The sequence below is a fragment of the Artemia franciscana genome, chromosome 15 (assembly GCF_032884065.1).
Source record: "Artemia franciscana chromosome 15, ASM3288406v1, whole genome shotgun sequence".
Taxonomy (NCBI): domain Eukaryota; kingdom Metazoa; phylum Arthropoda; class Branchiopoda; order Anostraca; family Artemiidae; genus Artemia; species Artemia franciscana.
Window position 1 is genome coordinate 32308921 of NC_088877.1, and position 13233 is coordinate 32322153.

Consider the following 13233-nt stretch of genomic DNA (forward strand, 5'->3'; position numbering starts at 1 on the left):
TATTTTAATTAAATAATTAACATATAGAGGTGGCTAGGTTAGGTATTTGATATAATGCCTTCTGCGCGACCTGCTTTCTATAATTCTTTATCGTAGTTTCCATAATTTTGTTTCTAAAGTTTTATATTTTCATCATATTTTGGTATATTAATTTAAAAAATTATTCCCCCAAGACAAGTTTTTCAAAGAAAAGTAAAGAGCTCCATTAAGCCAAGAATGAGCAAAAATTAAGTCACATAATCTTCCAAGCGTGAGACTACCACAAATCACTATCAATAAATAAGTGAAACTCAAAACCAACAGAAATTACCATAAACAGCCGATTCAAACTCAAAACGAGCAGTAATTAAGATGAGTAGGGCTGATAACCCCCATGCCTTCTAAAGACCAGAGCACAACTTGCGCTTTACTGAAAAACAAATTGAGCGTGAATTGTCAATTTAATTGACATATTCTGACATTTTTTCCTTGAGGTTTTGATAATTTTTTATTTATGAAAGTAAGAAAGGTGAAAACATTTCAAACGTATTTTGTTTTCTGTAAAGCGCAAAATGGGTTCTGGTTTGAGAAGACATGGGAGTTCTCAGCCCTACTCGTGTTAATTTTTTGCTCGTTTCCAGTTTGAATGGGATATTTATTGCAATTTCTGTTTCTTTTCAGTTTCATTTACTCATTTATAGTGATTTTTGGTAATTTTACGCAGTTTTGCCACAAGACAGATCACGGATGCGAGTTTTTTTTTTTTTTTTTTAATAGGGGTGATCGTATCGAAAATATCGCAAGAGGGCTCTTTCTAACGGAAATTAAAAGTTCTAGTGCCCTTTTTAAGTAACCAAAAAATTGGAGGACACCTAGGCCCCATCCCACTCTCATTTTTCATTTTTCTTAATTTGACCTGAAAAATAAAACTTAATATCAGTCCCAAAAGATTCTATCCTTGTTCTTTGACAACCTGGATAAACTTTTTATTTATTTAGATTGTAAGAGAAGAAGTCGTGATAGTAGTATCCCCAAAATTTTCAACTTAGGCTAATACCCCCAGTCGTTCTCGATATATTGGTGAGGTGTCTTATCGGCAATCATAAACACAATGCCTTTTGATTTATTTTGAAGCAACATAATTGTGGGCGGTTGACATGCCTAATATCCCTAAGGACATAGTTGCTGGACCGTTTTACTATGCGGAACAAAATGGCTATCTCAAAATTTTGACTGGATGTTTTTGGAAAATGAATAGGTTTGAGAGAAGGGTTATTTGCCCTCTCATCTCTTGTTACTCTTAAAAATGGCACCAGACACTCGCGCTGTAATTGGAGTTAAAGGGAGTCGACTTCCCCCTTCATATATCTAGTAAAAACATTTAAAACAAGTAAAAACAAAGAAAAAACATTTTAAATGTATTTTGTTTTCAGTAAAGTGCAAATTAAGTTCTGGTCTTGAGAAGGCATGGGGATTGTCAAAGACACAATTTCCAGGACTTTTAGCTACGCTGAACAAAAGGGCTATATCAAGATTTTGACTAGATGTGTTTTGGGAATGGATGGGCGTGGGGGGGCCTTGTTACCCTCCAATGACTTGACTAATAAAAAGGACACTAGTCATTTCAATTTCCAAACGATTGAGCCTTTTGCGAAGTTTCTACGACAGCAAATGGCCATCTCTAAATTTCTCTCAGGTGAACTTCAAGAAGATATCAGGTGTGGGGGATCAGGCCTATCCACCCTCCGGTCACTCTGAATCTTACAAAAGGTACTAGAACTTCTGATCAACAGTCCAATGAGCCCCCTACGAAGTTTATTACGATCACCCTTTCTAAATATATACATTATATGCCCCCAAAGCATAAATTACAACCCTTGCCCTGAGGGCTATTTGGGGTTTGTCATCCTCAAAAAATAATTTCCGGACCTTTCGATGACGTTGAACAAAATGGCTATCTCAAATTTTCAATTGGATGAGTTTGGGGAAATTGTGGGCGTGGGAGGGGGTTAGTTGTCCTCCAATCACTTTTGACTATTAAAAAGGGCACTGGTCCTTCAATTTCCAATCCAATAGGGTGTTTTTGAAGATTCTACGACAACAAGTTGCCATCTTAAAATTTATATCAGATGCATTTCAGGAAAATCCAAGGTGTGGGTTTCCGGTCCACCCTCTGATCCCTCTGAATCTTAAAAAGAGCACTAGAGCTTCTGATTACCAATCCAATGAGCCCCCCTCCGAAGTTTATACGATCACCATTTCTATATATACCTTTTATGCCCCTGATTACCAATCCAATGAGCCCCCCTCCGAAGTTTATACGATCACCATTTCTATATATACCTTTTATGCCCCTGATTACCAATCAAATGAGCCCCCCTCCAAAGTTTATACGATCACCATTTCTATATATACCTTTTATGCCCCTGATTACCAATCCAATGAGCCACCCTCCGAAGTTTATACGATCACCATTTCTATATATACCTTTTATGCCCCTGATTACCAATCCAATGAGCCACCCTCCGAAGTTTATACGATCACCATTTCTATATATACCTTTTATGCCCCTGATTACCAATCCAATGAGCCCCCCTCCGAAGTTTATACGATCACCATTTCTATATATACCTTTTATGCCCCTGATTACCAATCCAATGAGCCACCCTCCGAAGTTTATACGATCACCATTTCTATATATACCTTATATGGCCCCAGGGCAGAACTTAAAACCCTTTCCCTGAGGGTTGTGAAGGGGGAGTGTCATCCTCAAAGAGATAAATTCCGGATCTTTCAATTACGTTGAACAAATGGCTATTTAAAAATTTTGATTAGATGTGTTTGTGGAAATGGTGGGCGTGGGAGGGGGACTTGTTGCCTTCCAATCCATTTTGACTATTAAAGAGGGCACTGGTCTTTTATATTTCCAATCAAATGAGCTGTTTTCGAAGTTTTTTTCGACAACAAATGACCCTATCAAAATTTTTATCAGATGCATTTTGGGACAAATACAAGGTGTCGGATGGGGGGGGGGGTAACCATCCTCAGATTACTCTGAATCTTAAATAGAGTCTGATTGCCAATCCAATGTGCCCCCTCTGAAGCTTATACGATCATCCCTTCTGTATATACCTTATATGCCCCCAGAGCATAATTTACATTCCTTGCCCTGAGGTTTGTGGGGGGGGGGGTTCCATCCCAAAAGACATAATATATGGGCCTTTCAATTAAGTTGAACAAAATGGCTATCTCAAAATTTTGTTTGGATGTGCTTGGGGAAATGGCGGGTGTGGGACGAGGCTAGTTACCCTCCCATCATTTTTTACTATTAAAAAGGGCACTGGCTCTTTTAATTTCCAATCGAATGAGCTCTTGTCGAAGTTTCTACAACAACAAATGACGGGAAAATACGAAGTTTGGGGGTGGGGTTATCCACTCTCCGATCACTCTTGAGTCTTAAAAAATGCGCTTGAACTTGTGATTACCATTTCATATGATCACCCTTTCTAAATATATATATAGCTTATGTGCCCCCAGGGCATAACTTACAACCCTTGCTCTGAGGGCTCTAGGGATTTGTCATCCTCCAAGACATAATTTCCGGACCTTTCGATTACGTTGAACAAAGTGGCTCACTCAAAATTTTAATTGGATGTTTTTGGAGAAATTGTGGGCGTGGGGGGGGTAGTTACCCTGCAATAGCTTCAGGTTATTAAAAAGGGCACTAACACTTTCAATTTTCAATCGAATGAGCTCTTTTCGAAGTTTCTAAGACAACAAATGGCCATCTCAAAATTTCTATCAAAAGCATTTCGGGAAAACCCAAGGTACGGGGAAGGTTATACACCCTCTGGTCACTCTGAATATTAAAAAGGGCCCCTTGAACTTCTGATTACTATTCCAATGAGCCCCCTCCAAAGTTTACACTGTCACCCTTTCTATATGCACCTTATATGCCCCCAGGGCATAACTTACAACCCTTGCTCTGAGGGTTCTAGGGGGTTGTCATCCTCCAAGACATAATTTCCAGACCTTTCAATTACGTTGAACAAAATGGCTATCTCAAATCTTTAATTGGATGTTTCAGGAGAAATGGTGGGCGTGGGAGGGTGGTTAGTTGCCCTGCAATAGCTTCTAACTATTAAAAAGGGCACTATCACTTTCAATTTGCAATTGAATGAGCTCTTTTTGAAATTTCTAAGACAACAAATGGTCATCTCAAAATTGCTGTCAAAAGCATTTCGGGAAACCCGATTTTTGGGGGAGGGTATATACCCTCCGATCGCTCTGAATCTTAAAAAGGGAACTCGAATTTCTTTCCATTGATCCCCCTCCAAAGTATATACTGTCATCCTTTTTATATGTACCTCATATGATCCCAGGGCATAACTTAAAACTCTTGCCCGGAGGGCTGTGTAGGGGGGGGGGGGGGTCTTGTCATCTTCAAAGACATAATTTATTGACCTTTCAATTACGTTGAACAAAGTGGCTATTTAATAATTTTGATTACATGTATTTGGGGAAATAGTGGGCGTGATGAGGGTATGTTGCCATCCAATCACTTTCGACTATTAAAATGAGCAATGGCCCTTTGAATTTCCAATCGAATGGGCTCTTTTCGAAGTTTTTAAGGTGACAAATGACCGTCTCAAAATTTCAATCAGATAGATTTTGGTAAAATACGAGGTATGGTTGGGGGGGTATCCACCCTCCAATCCCTCTGAATCTTAAACAGGGCACTAGAAGTTCTGATTACCAATCCAATGAACCCCTTCGAAGTATATGCAATGATTTTTCTATATATACCTTATATGCTCACAGGGCCTAACTTAAAACCCTTGCCCTGCGGACTGTGGGAGGGTTGCCATTCACAAAGACCTAATATGTGGACCTTTAAATTGCGTTGAATAAAATGGATATATCAAATTTTTGATTGATTGCGTTTGGAGAAATTGTGGCCGTGGGAGGGGGGTTAGTTGCCATCCAATCACTTTCGACCATTAAAAAGGACACTGGCCGTTTCAATTTCCAATACAATGAGCTGTTTTCAAAGTTTCAACGACAACAAATGACCATCTCAAAATTTCTATCAGATATATTTCGGCAAAATACGAGGTGTTGGGGGATCCACTCTCCGATCAATTTGAATCTTAAGAAAGGTACTAGAACTTCTGATTACCAATCCAATGAGCCCTCTTCAAAATTTTTGCGATCACCCTTTTTATATGTACCTTAAAGGTCCCTAGTGCATATCAAATAACCCTTGCCCTGGGGCTCCGGGGGTCGTCACCCTCAAAGACATAATTTCTGGACTTTTCAATTACTTTGAACAAGATTAATACCTCAAAATTGTGATTGGATGTGTTTGTAGAAGTGGTGGGCGTGGGAGTGTTTTTGTTGCCTTCCAATAACTTTTGACTATAAAAAGTGCACTAGCCCTTTCAATTTCCAATCGAATGAGCTTGTTTCGAAGCTTTTAAGACAACAAGCGGCCATCTCAAAATTTTTATCAGACGCATTTCGGGAAAATACGAGGTTTGGGGGGTATCCATCCTCCGATCACTCTGAATCTTTAAAATGGCCCTAGAACTTCTGATTTCCAATCCAATGAGCCCCCTTTGAAATTTGTACGACCACCCTTTCTATATATGGGTTATATGCCCTCAGGATGTAAATTACAACCCTTGCCCTGAGGGCTGAAGGGGGTGTTATCCTCCAAGACATAATGTCCAGATCTTTCAATTACATTAATCAAAATGCCTATCTTGAAATTTTGATTGAATATGGTTGGGGAAATGGTGAGCGTGGGAGGGGGGTTGGTTGCCCTCCAATCATTTTTGACTATTAAAAAGGATTCTAGTCCTTTCAATGTCCGACCGAATGAGCTCTTTTCAAAGTTTCTAAGACAACAAATGGTCATCTCGAAATTTCTATCAGATGGATTTTGGGAAAATTCGAGGTATTTGTGAGTGGGGGGGGGATATCCACCCTCTGATCACTCTGAATCTCTAAAAGGGCACTAAAATTCCTGATTAGCAATCCAATGAGCCACCTCCGAAGTTTTTACGATCACCCTTTCTATACATATCTTATATACCCCCAGGGCATAACTTGTAACCCTTGCCCGGAGGGCTCTGGGGGGTTGGGTCATACTCAAAGACATATTTTTCGGACCTTTCAATTAAGTTGAACAAAATGTCTATTTCGAAATTTTGGTTGGATGTGTTTAGAGAAATGATGGGCCTTGCAGGAGGGTTAGTTGCCCCCCCAATCACCTTTGACTATTAAAAAGGGCACTAACCCTTTCAATTTCCAATCGAGTGAGCTCTTTTGGAAGTTTCTAAGGCAAAAAATGGCCATCTCAAAATTCTACCAGATGCATTTCGGAAAAATACGAGGTGGGGGGGGGGGGGGTATTCACCCTCCGATCACTCCGAATCTTAAAAAGGGCACTTGAACTCCTGATTAACAATCCAATGAGCCCCCTCCGAAATTTATATATATAGGCCTACCTTGTGGTAAATTGCCCTCTGATCACTTTCAACTATTAAAAAGGGCACTAGCTCCTTCAATTTCTAATCGAATGAGCCATTTGGGAATTATCAGCGAAAACTCCTTCCATACGAAGGCCCCAGGTGCTGATAGTATGATTAATGAGTTTCTTAAATATGGTGGCTCTGAGGTTAGGAATAAGCTACTGAAGATTATGAACATGATTATTGAAAAAGGGGAAGTATTCAATGATTTTAGGAAAACCTTAATTAAACCACTGTATGAGAAAGGTGACAAGAGTGAGTGTCGTAATTATCGAGGCATTAGTCTGGTCTCTTTAGGTAGCAAAAAACTGAGTAATATGATACTTTTTAGACTGAGGCATGCTGTAGACAACGTTTTAAGGGAAGAACAATGCGGTTTTAGAAAAGGTAGAGGATGTGTTGATCATGTTTTCACTCTCAAGTTAATAATTGAGAAGTCCCTTCGTTGTCAAACACCTTTTGTCCTCAGTTTTATCGATTATGAGCAAGCTTTCGATTCTGTTGATAGAAGAGCGTTAACAAAGGTTTTATCGTTATAGGGTGTACCAGAAAAATACATTAAAGTGATTTGTGCTATGTACGAGAATAATACTGCTGCGGTTAAGGTAGGAAATGAGGTTAGCAACTGGTTTTGTATTAAATCAGGAGTTAAGCAGGGTTGTGTTCTATCCCCTTTTATATGGATCATTTTGATGGACTTAAGGAGCACAGGAAAGGCAATTGGAGTAAACGTAGATATAAAGATAATTGAAAATTTTGGTCAGGACTATTCACTTACCCATCGAGTTTTGCTGGATACATAGAGACATCCATGAACAAAATTAATTTCCAAAGAATGCAAATAATGTTAACGAAATCAATTGTCAATTATTTGTGATCGGGGGTCTCTAATTTCAGTCAGCACGAAGTGATCAATACTTTAAGGGGGGCCTTGATTAGACTATCCCTAAAACCTTTGTGTGTTTATATATATATATTCATAGTGATGATGACTTCTTGTTTATCGCTAAAATTGATTACTGAAGTGTGTTTCTGAAATGTGCCTTATTTGCATTGTTTCGTTCAAGTATTTTGTTAAGAAGTAACTTTCAACAGACAAAAAAAAGAAAAAAAATATCACCAGTTAGGAACTTTTCAGGAATTTTAATCCCTCTTGCTAATAATATCATACTGGCTCATTGCTGGAGTAAATAATAATTTATGGATTCTATTGCGGAGGCGCCATTTGGGGGGGGGGGGGGGGGTCAGGGGGGGGGGGGGCAAATGCCCACCCCATATCTTCCAGGGGGCCCAATCTTCCACCACAAAGGGCCCTTTGCCGGCCATAATAATTCATTATGTCCAACATAATCCATTCTGTCCATTTGATTTGAAATTACTGCACGCCTATTAACCAAAGAGCGTAATTACTTGACGACCCTGGGGGTAATTACGCTATTTGCTATTAATTATTGTAAACTTTGAAAGTAGGTAAGATTCATAATACAATTCTCGAGTTCTGTCAAATGCCCATTTCCTAGATGATTACGCGACACGAAGTGATTTGGGGGGGGGCAAGATGGAGTTTATGCCCATCCCAAGATTTGGCCCAAATGGTGCCTATGCTGTTTTGACTCCAACTTGAAAAAAATATCGCGGTCTATGATCCCTCACCACCCTATCTTAAGCCCCATACATTGAGCATAAAGGGGGAGGGGAAATTCATCCTAAGAAATGAAATTTTACATTATCTCTACGCCTCCCCCTCCATCCCCTAGATATAATATGGGGGTCTCTTCCCCACTCAAAAGAAAACAGAACTGACATCTTTAAAAATCAAACATGTGAGAAGATTGAGTCATAGGATTGTGTGTCCTTTTTTCTGAACATGTAACAAAAAAATCAATTGAGATTCACTTATTTAACTCTACCTTCCTTTGTAGATCCTACTACTGTAGATTGGCTTTTCTAGCAGAGTGGCCTGCTCTACCATAATTATAGCGTGTCTTGACTCCCATTGTCAACTCCTTAATTCCTTAGGTCAGGAGAGTAATTCTTAATTCGAACTTTGGAAAAAATCGATCCTAATTCAATGGATTCAACAAAGCAAAAGACATTCCTTAAGTTCTAACAGGTCTTATACCCCTAGAGCTCTCCCTCCACCCCCGCCTACTATCATCTAGGTTCTACACTCCTTTTTATACCCCCCTGACTTTATATATTTTTGAGTATTTTTTTAAACCTATAATGGCACTATAGTTATTTTAATTTTTCTCAATCAAGTTTTACTACATGTTGAAAAATTCAGAGGTTTTATTGCATGTGAAGAATTTGGAAAGTGGAATGACCATATTCTTGTGTAACTGTAACTATTTATTGGTTAACAATTATGATCTAATGAAGAAGGAAATGCCAAGCAGCTGAATGGTTACAAGTCAATCAGGTTACAAAATTTGTATTTGAATGAATTGTTTCAGAGGGGGGTCAAGTTAGGAAATGGGAAAAATTTTCTTTTCAGGTGTGCTTTTCTGCAATATAGCTTCACAAAATTTGGCGAGGTTCATTATATATCTTCAATTAATTGTATGATCTTCTAAAATAAAATTATACAATGTCATCTGTATAAAAAAAAAAAAAAAAAATGTATGTCTCCCTGTTTGTCCTGTATATATTACTATACTGTTCATACGATCCCCAAGTAACTTTAAGAAGTTGCTGAGTACACACTCGGGAAGGTTTTAGGTCTTAAAGGTTTTTGCCTTCCGCCAAGGCCCTCTGAATTTTTCGAATACTTTTCGTACTGACTGAGATTAAAGACCTTGAACAAGAACACATGGAATAGATGACATTGAGGTGGTAAAGCAAAAATTACTAGTCCTAACCTAATTTTCAGATACTTTTAAATTTCAAAATACTATCGTTATAAATATTTAGGGGGATTTTATAGGAAGAATTTCCTCCAGAGGGGTTTACTGCGGGTAGGGAATTTTCACCGTTATTAATACGCAGGTGAGGGGGGGGGGGCTCCGTGGGGAAGAATTTTCCGGCGGTAATTTTCCTTGTACTTATTTTCTTTTCAGATTGCAGCAACGCACGACGAGTGAGCTAGTAGGGTATAAAATTCTAATGATTAAGTGAAATTCAAAGACACTTCTAGCTTAAAAAGCCGTAGAAGCCACATCACTTGTCGTCATATAAACATACCAGGACTCAAGACTATAGAAATAAAAAAATAAAAACGGACTTCCAAATTTTCCGATTGGACTAATGACAAATCAATAATTAGCAGATACAAACATGAATAGAATTAAAACAAATAAAAATAAAATGTACCTTTCCAACCCTGACCTTTGTTATTAGGAACGCAAGATCGGACTAAAAAGTTGAATTGAAACCATCATTGCGCATTCACACAATCATAGCTTGGTCCCTAGCCAGTATGGTAGCTGAATGTTTGCTTCTAAAGGAATTAACTCATTTTATGCCTTCAAAGAACCTTATGAAAGTTTAATTTTTCAGGTGTGTACTCATTCAAAATATTATACACACTATGAAATAAATGATTATAAATTTTCTAAGTTTATAAATTACAACTTATTATCTATTACTGCTTACTTAAGTTTTCTTTTAATTAATAAACTAATTATGGTTCGTTTATTATTAATTAGTATTTATGCATAAAGAATTCAACCACAGCACGGAACACCGTATATTCCAGTATTTTCTCAAACTAGTCTTGTTTTTTTGTTCTTTCGGCTTGAAAAATAGCTCAAATTCTTCCAGCATTTTTATTTCTTAACGATAATTATAAATTTATTCGCCAATAATTGAACTGTTGTGCGCTTAGCGTAAAATTTCCAAAAGTCTGCAATTACAAATTGTTTCAACTTTATTTTAGTTTGGAGATGAGGAGCTTGAACTCCGCATAGCAGCAGATGATGAAACTAAGGCAACGATAGAAAGCAGTGACGAAATGGCCATGGAAGATGAATTTGAAGGAATTGGCAAACGATCAATGGATTTAGCTGAATCTGCAATCATAGAGGCCGCTTCTGAAGAAGATGACGATGATGATGACTTAACTGTGAGGAACCCATTCCCTGAAGCTTTTCTGGAAAATTCTAAAGATAATGAGGAGCTAAAAAATGTTAAAGGATGAATGTGAAAATTTAACTAAATTCTGTTCTATTTATTGTTATTTATTATAGAAAACTCGAAAAACATTCTTTCAGCCCTGCGCAAGAAAAGCTGACAAAGCCGACATTAAAACTAAAAATTGAAGATAGCAGTTATCATAACGTAGTCGTAGAATACAGAAACTAGACCTTTTGATCAAACTTCGATTTGATTAATACTTCAGATTCATCGGAGGAGCACAATTGCGATTTCTGGCCACACTTTAAACTTTTGGGGCACAGGCAGGGGCATCGATTCACGAAAATGTTGTGGTTAACACATATTTTTCAGAATTTTGGGGGCAGGCAATTTTGTTGTAACTTCGATTTTTTTATTTCAATGAAAATACGCAAAAAAGGACTTTTAAAGTATTTGGGTGTGAATCTTGGGGACACGGGGATAAAGTGATACTGGGATAATGCTGCTGGCGTGCCTAGACGCAGGCATACAGCCAAGTAGAGTTAAGAGTAAGTCAAACTTTAGCGTAATGAGCGGGGCGTTGAGGAGGAAAAGTCCCTTTCATATACGGAGTAATTTCTGTTCGTTTTAAGTTTTAATGTTGCTCCTTACTTTCATTTAAAAAAACTTGTTTTTTTATTTAATTGCAAATAAGTCAAACTGAGTATTAGCCAAGTAATCATTATAAATGGGTCTAAAGATTCCAAGGATAGTAAATAGAAGAGAAAAATAGACAACATGGACCAATTTTATAACCAAAACATGAATAGCTCCTTACAATCATGCCCAATACATTCTCTTCTTTCATTTCGACAAGCTCTTGCACAACAAAAGCTTGTCAAGTACTGGAAGGATTGAATTGGACTCGGCATCTGGAGAGGATGAGATAGGTTACTCTATACTGATTAATTCAGAACCTTAATTAATATACATATATACACATATATATATATATATATATATATATATATATATATATATATATATATATATATATATATATATATATATATATATATATATATATATATACATATATATATATATATATATATATATATATATACATATATATAATAAAGCCTAGAAACTAAACATTTCCTAAGATTTTGAATAGTCAAAAATTACTCTCATGAAGAAACCGAGTAAGCCACCAGAACGGTGGCTGTTTAATCTCACATACCTAAATCCTTTCTGTCAGTCCTTGGTAAAATGGTGGAAAAGATGATAAAGAAGACTTGAGTGGTTTTCTGAATACAATGACCTTTTATCCGAAACAACAGTGCCGTTTTAGGAAAGGCTTCAACACAATTGTCTTTTTTCTAATGCCCGAGGAAACTATAAATAATACTAAAACAAAAAACAGTCCTCGTGGCAGCATTTGTTCACTTTAAATCACTTTTGGCAAAATACTAGAAAAGAAGCTATGTCAGATTTTAAAGACAATGGACTTGACATACAAGCTCATCCATTTCCCATCTGACTTATCGAATGATAGAACTTTCAAAGATACGATCAATGAAGCTACCTCCCCTACTTGAAGGCTTCGCCATGAGTCACCCCAAGGATCACTACTCAACCAATTGTTTTTCCTTCTCTCTGAGCTCAAATTTCCAAGAAAGAACACAAGACTATCAACATTTGTAAGCAGTAGGAATCAAAAGTAAGTTCAACTCAGCTTAAAAACAATAATTTTCAATAACAAAAAGAAATCCCTCCAATATCTCAGTTAATTATGAGAGACTTGAAATAGTTAAAGAATCAAAAATGCTAGGCTTGACAATCAACCATCAGTGGACTCCCTGACAATGAACAAGCGTCTTCCGTTGGACTACTCAGTTTTGACAGCTGAACTGGCAGTAATATAAATAAATAAATAACTTTATTCCTCACGCCTCTCAATACAAAATCTCTATACAACTGACACCTTTTTAAAAGAAAAATGTTATGGGAGGGCGAAGAGCGGATCGACTGCGGCATGATTTCCATTTAAAGTCGTCCTACGTTAAAAGTCTCGAGATATGGTATGTTTATGTTTAGGCTATTGGAGAAGGCTTCCAGTGATTTCATCTTTTCGACTGGGAATAATAGTAATAGTTGAATCGCTGTCAACAATATACCTTCCCACTTACTTCTCGGATTCCCATACTGCTCTGATACTGATGAAAACTTTTGACTTAGAATTAAAAAAGATTTTCAGGAAATAAAGAAGCTAGTCGATTCATTATCTCAGAAAAATAGAATCGGTTTTCCATCATGTTCCTTACCACATACACATCCGTTATATTGAAAAGTCTGCAGTGATAGCAAAGTCTATCAACGCATAACTTGTTCTAAAAGTAATTAATCACGCTTCAAAATATGATTAGAAACCGCGATCCTTGTAAAAAGCCACCAACTCTGGTGTCAGTGTAAGATCAAGCTTATTTCAGAACAAAATCTTTGCAATAATATTGAGACGAATAGAATACACACGGAAGTAACGAGTAACGAATCCGAATTGTAGACCGTAAATTGACTAATAGAAACACGACAACACATTCTCTTCGAATGCGAAGTAAGTAAACCTGAAATTTACAAACAGAATGCCCACGCTCGAAACCTT

General features: G+C 37.3%; 1 protein-coding gene across 1 annotated transcript in view; it reads right to left on the reverse strand.

The window, feature by feature from the left end:
* The window catches only part of LOC136036368 (chitooligosaccharidolytic beta-N-acetylglucosaminidase-like), a 579146-nt gene that overhangs the window by 350276 nt on the left and 215637 nt on the right, over positions 1-13233 (reverse strand). The gene's annotated exons all lie outside the window — the stretch shown is intronic.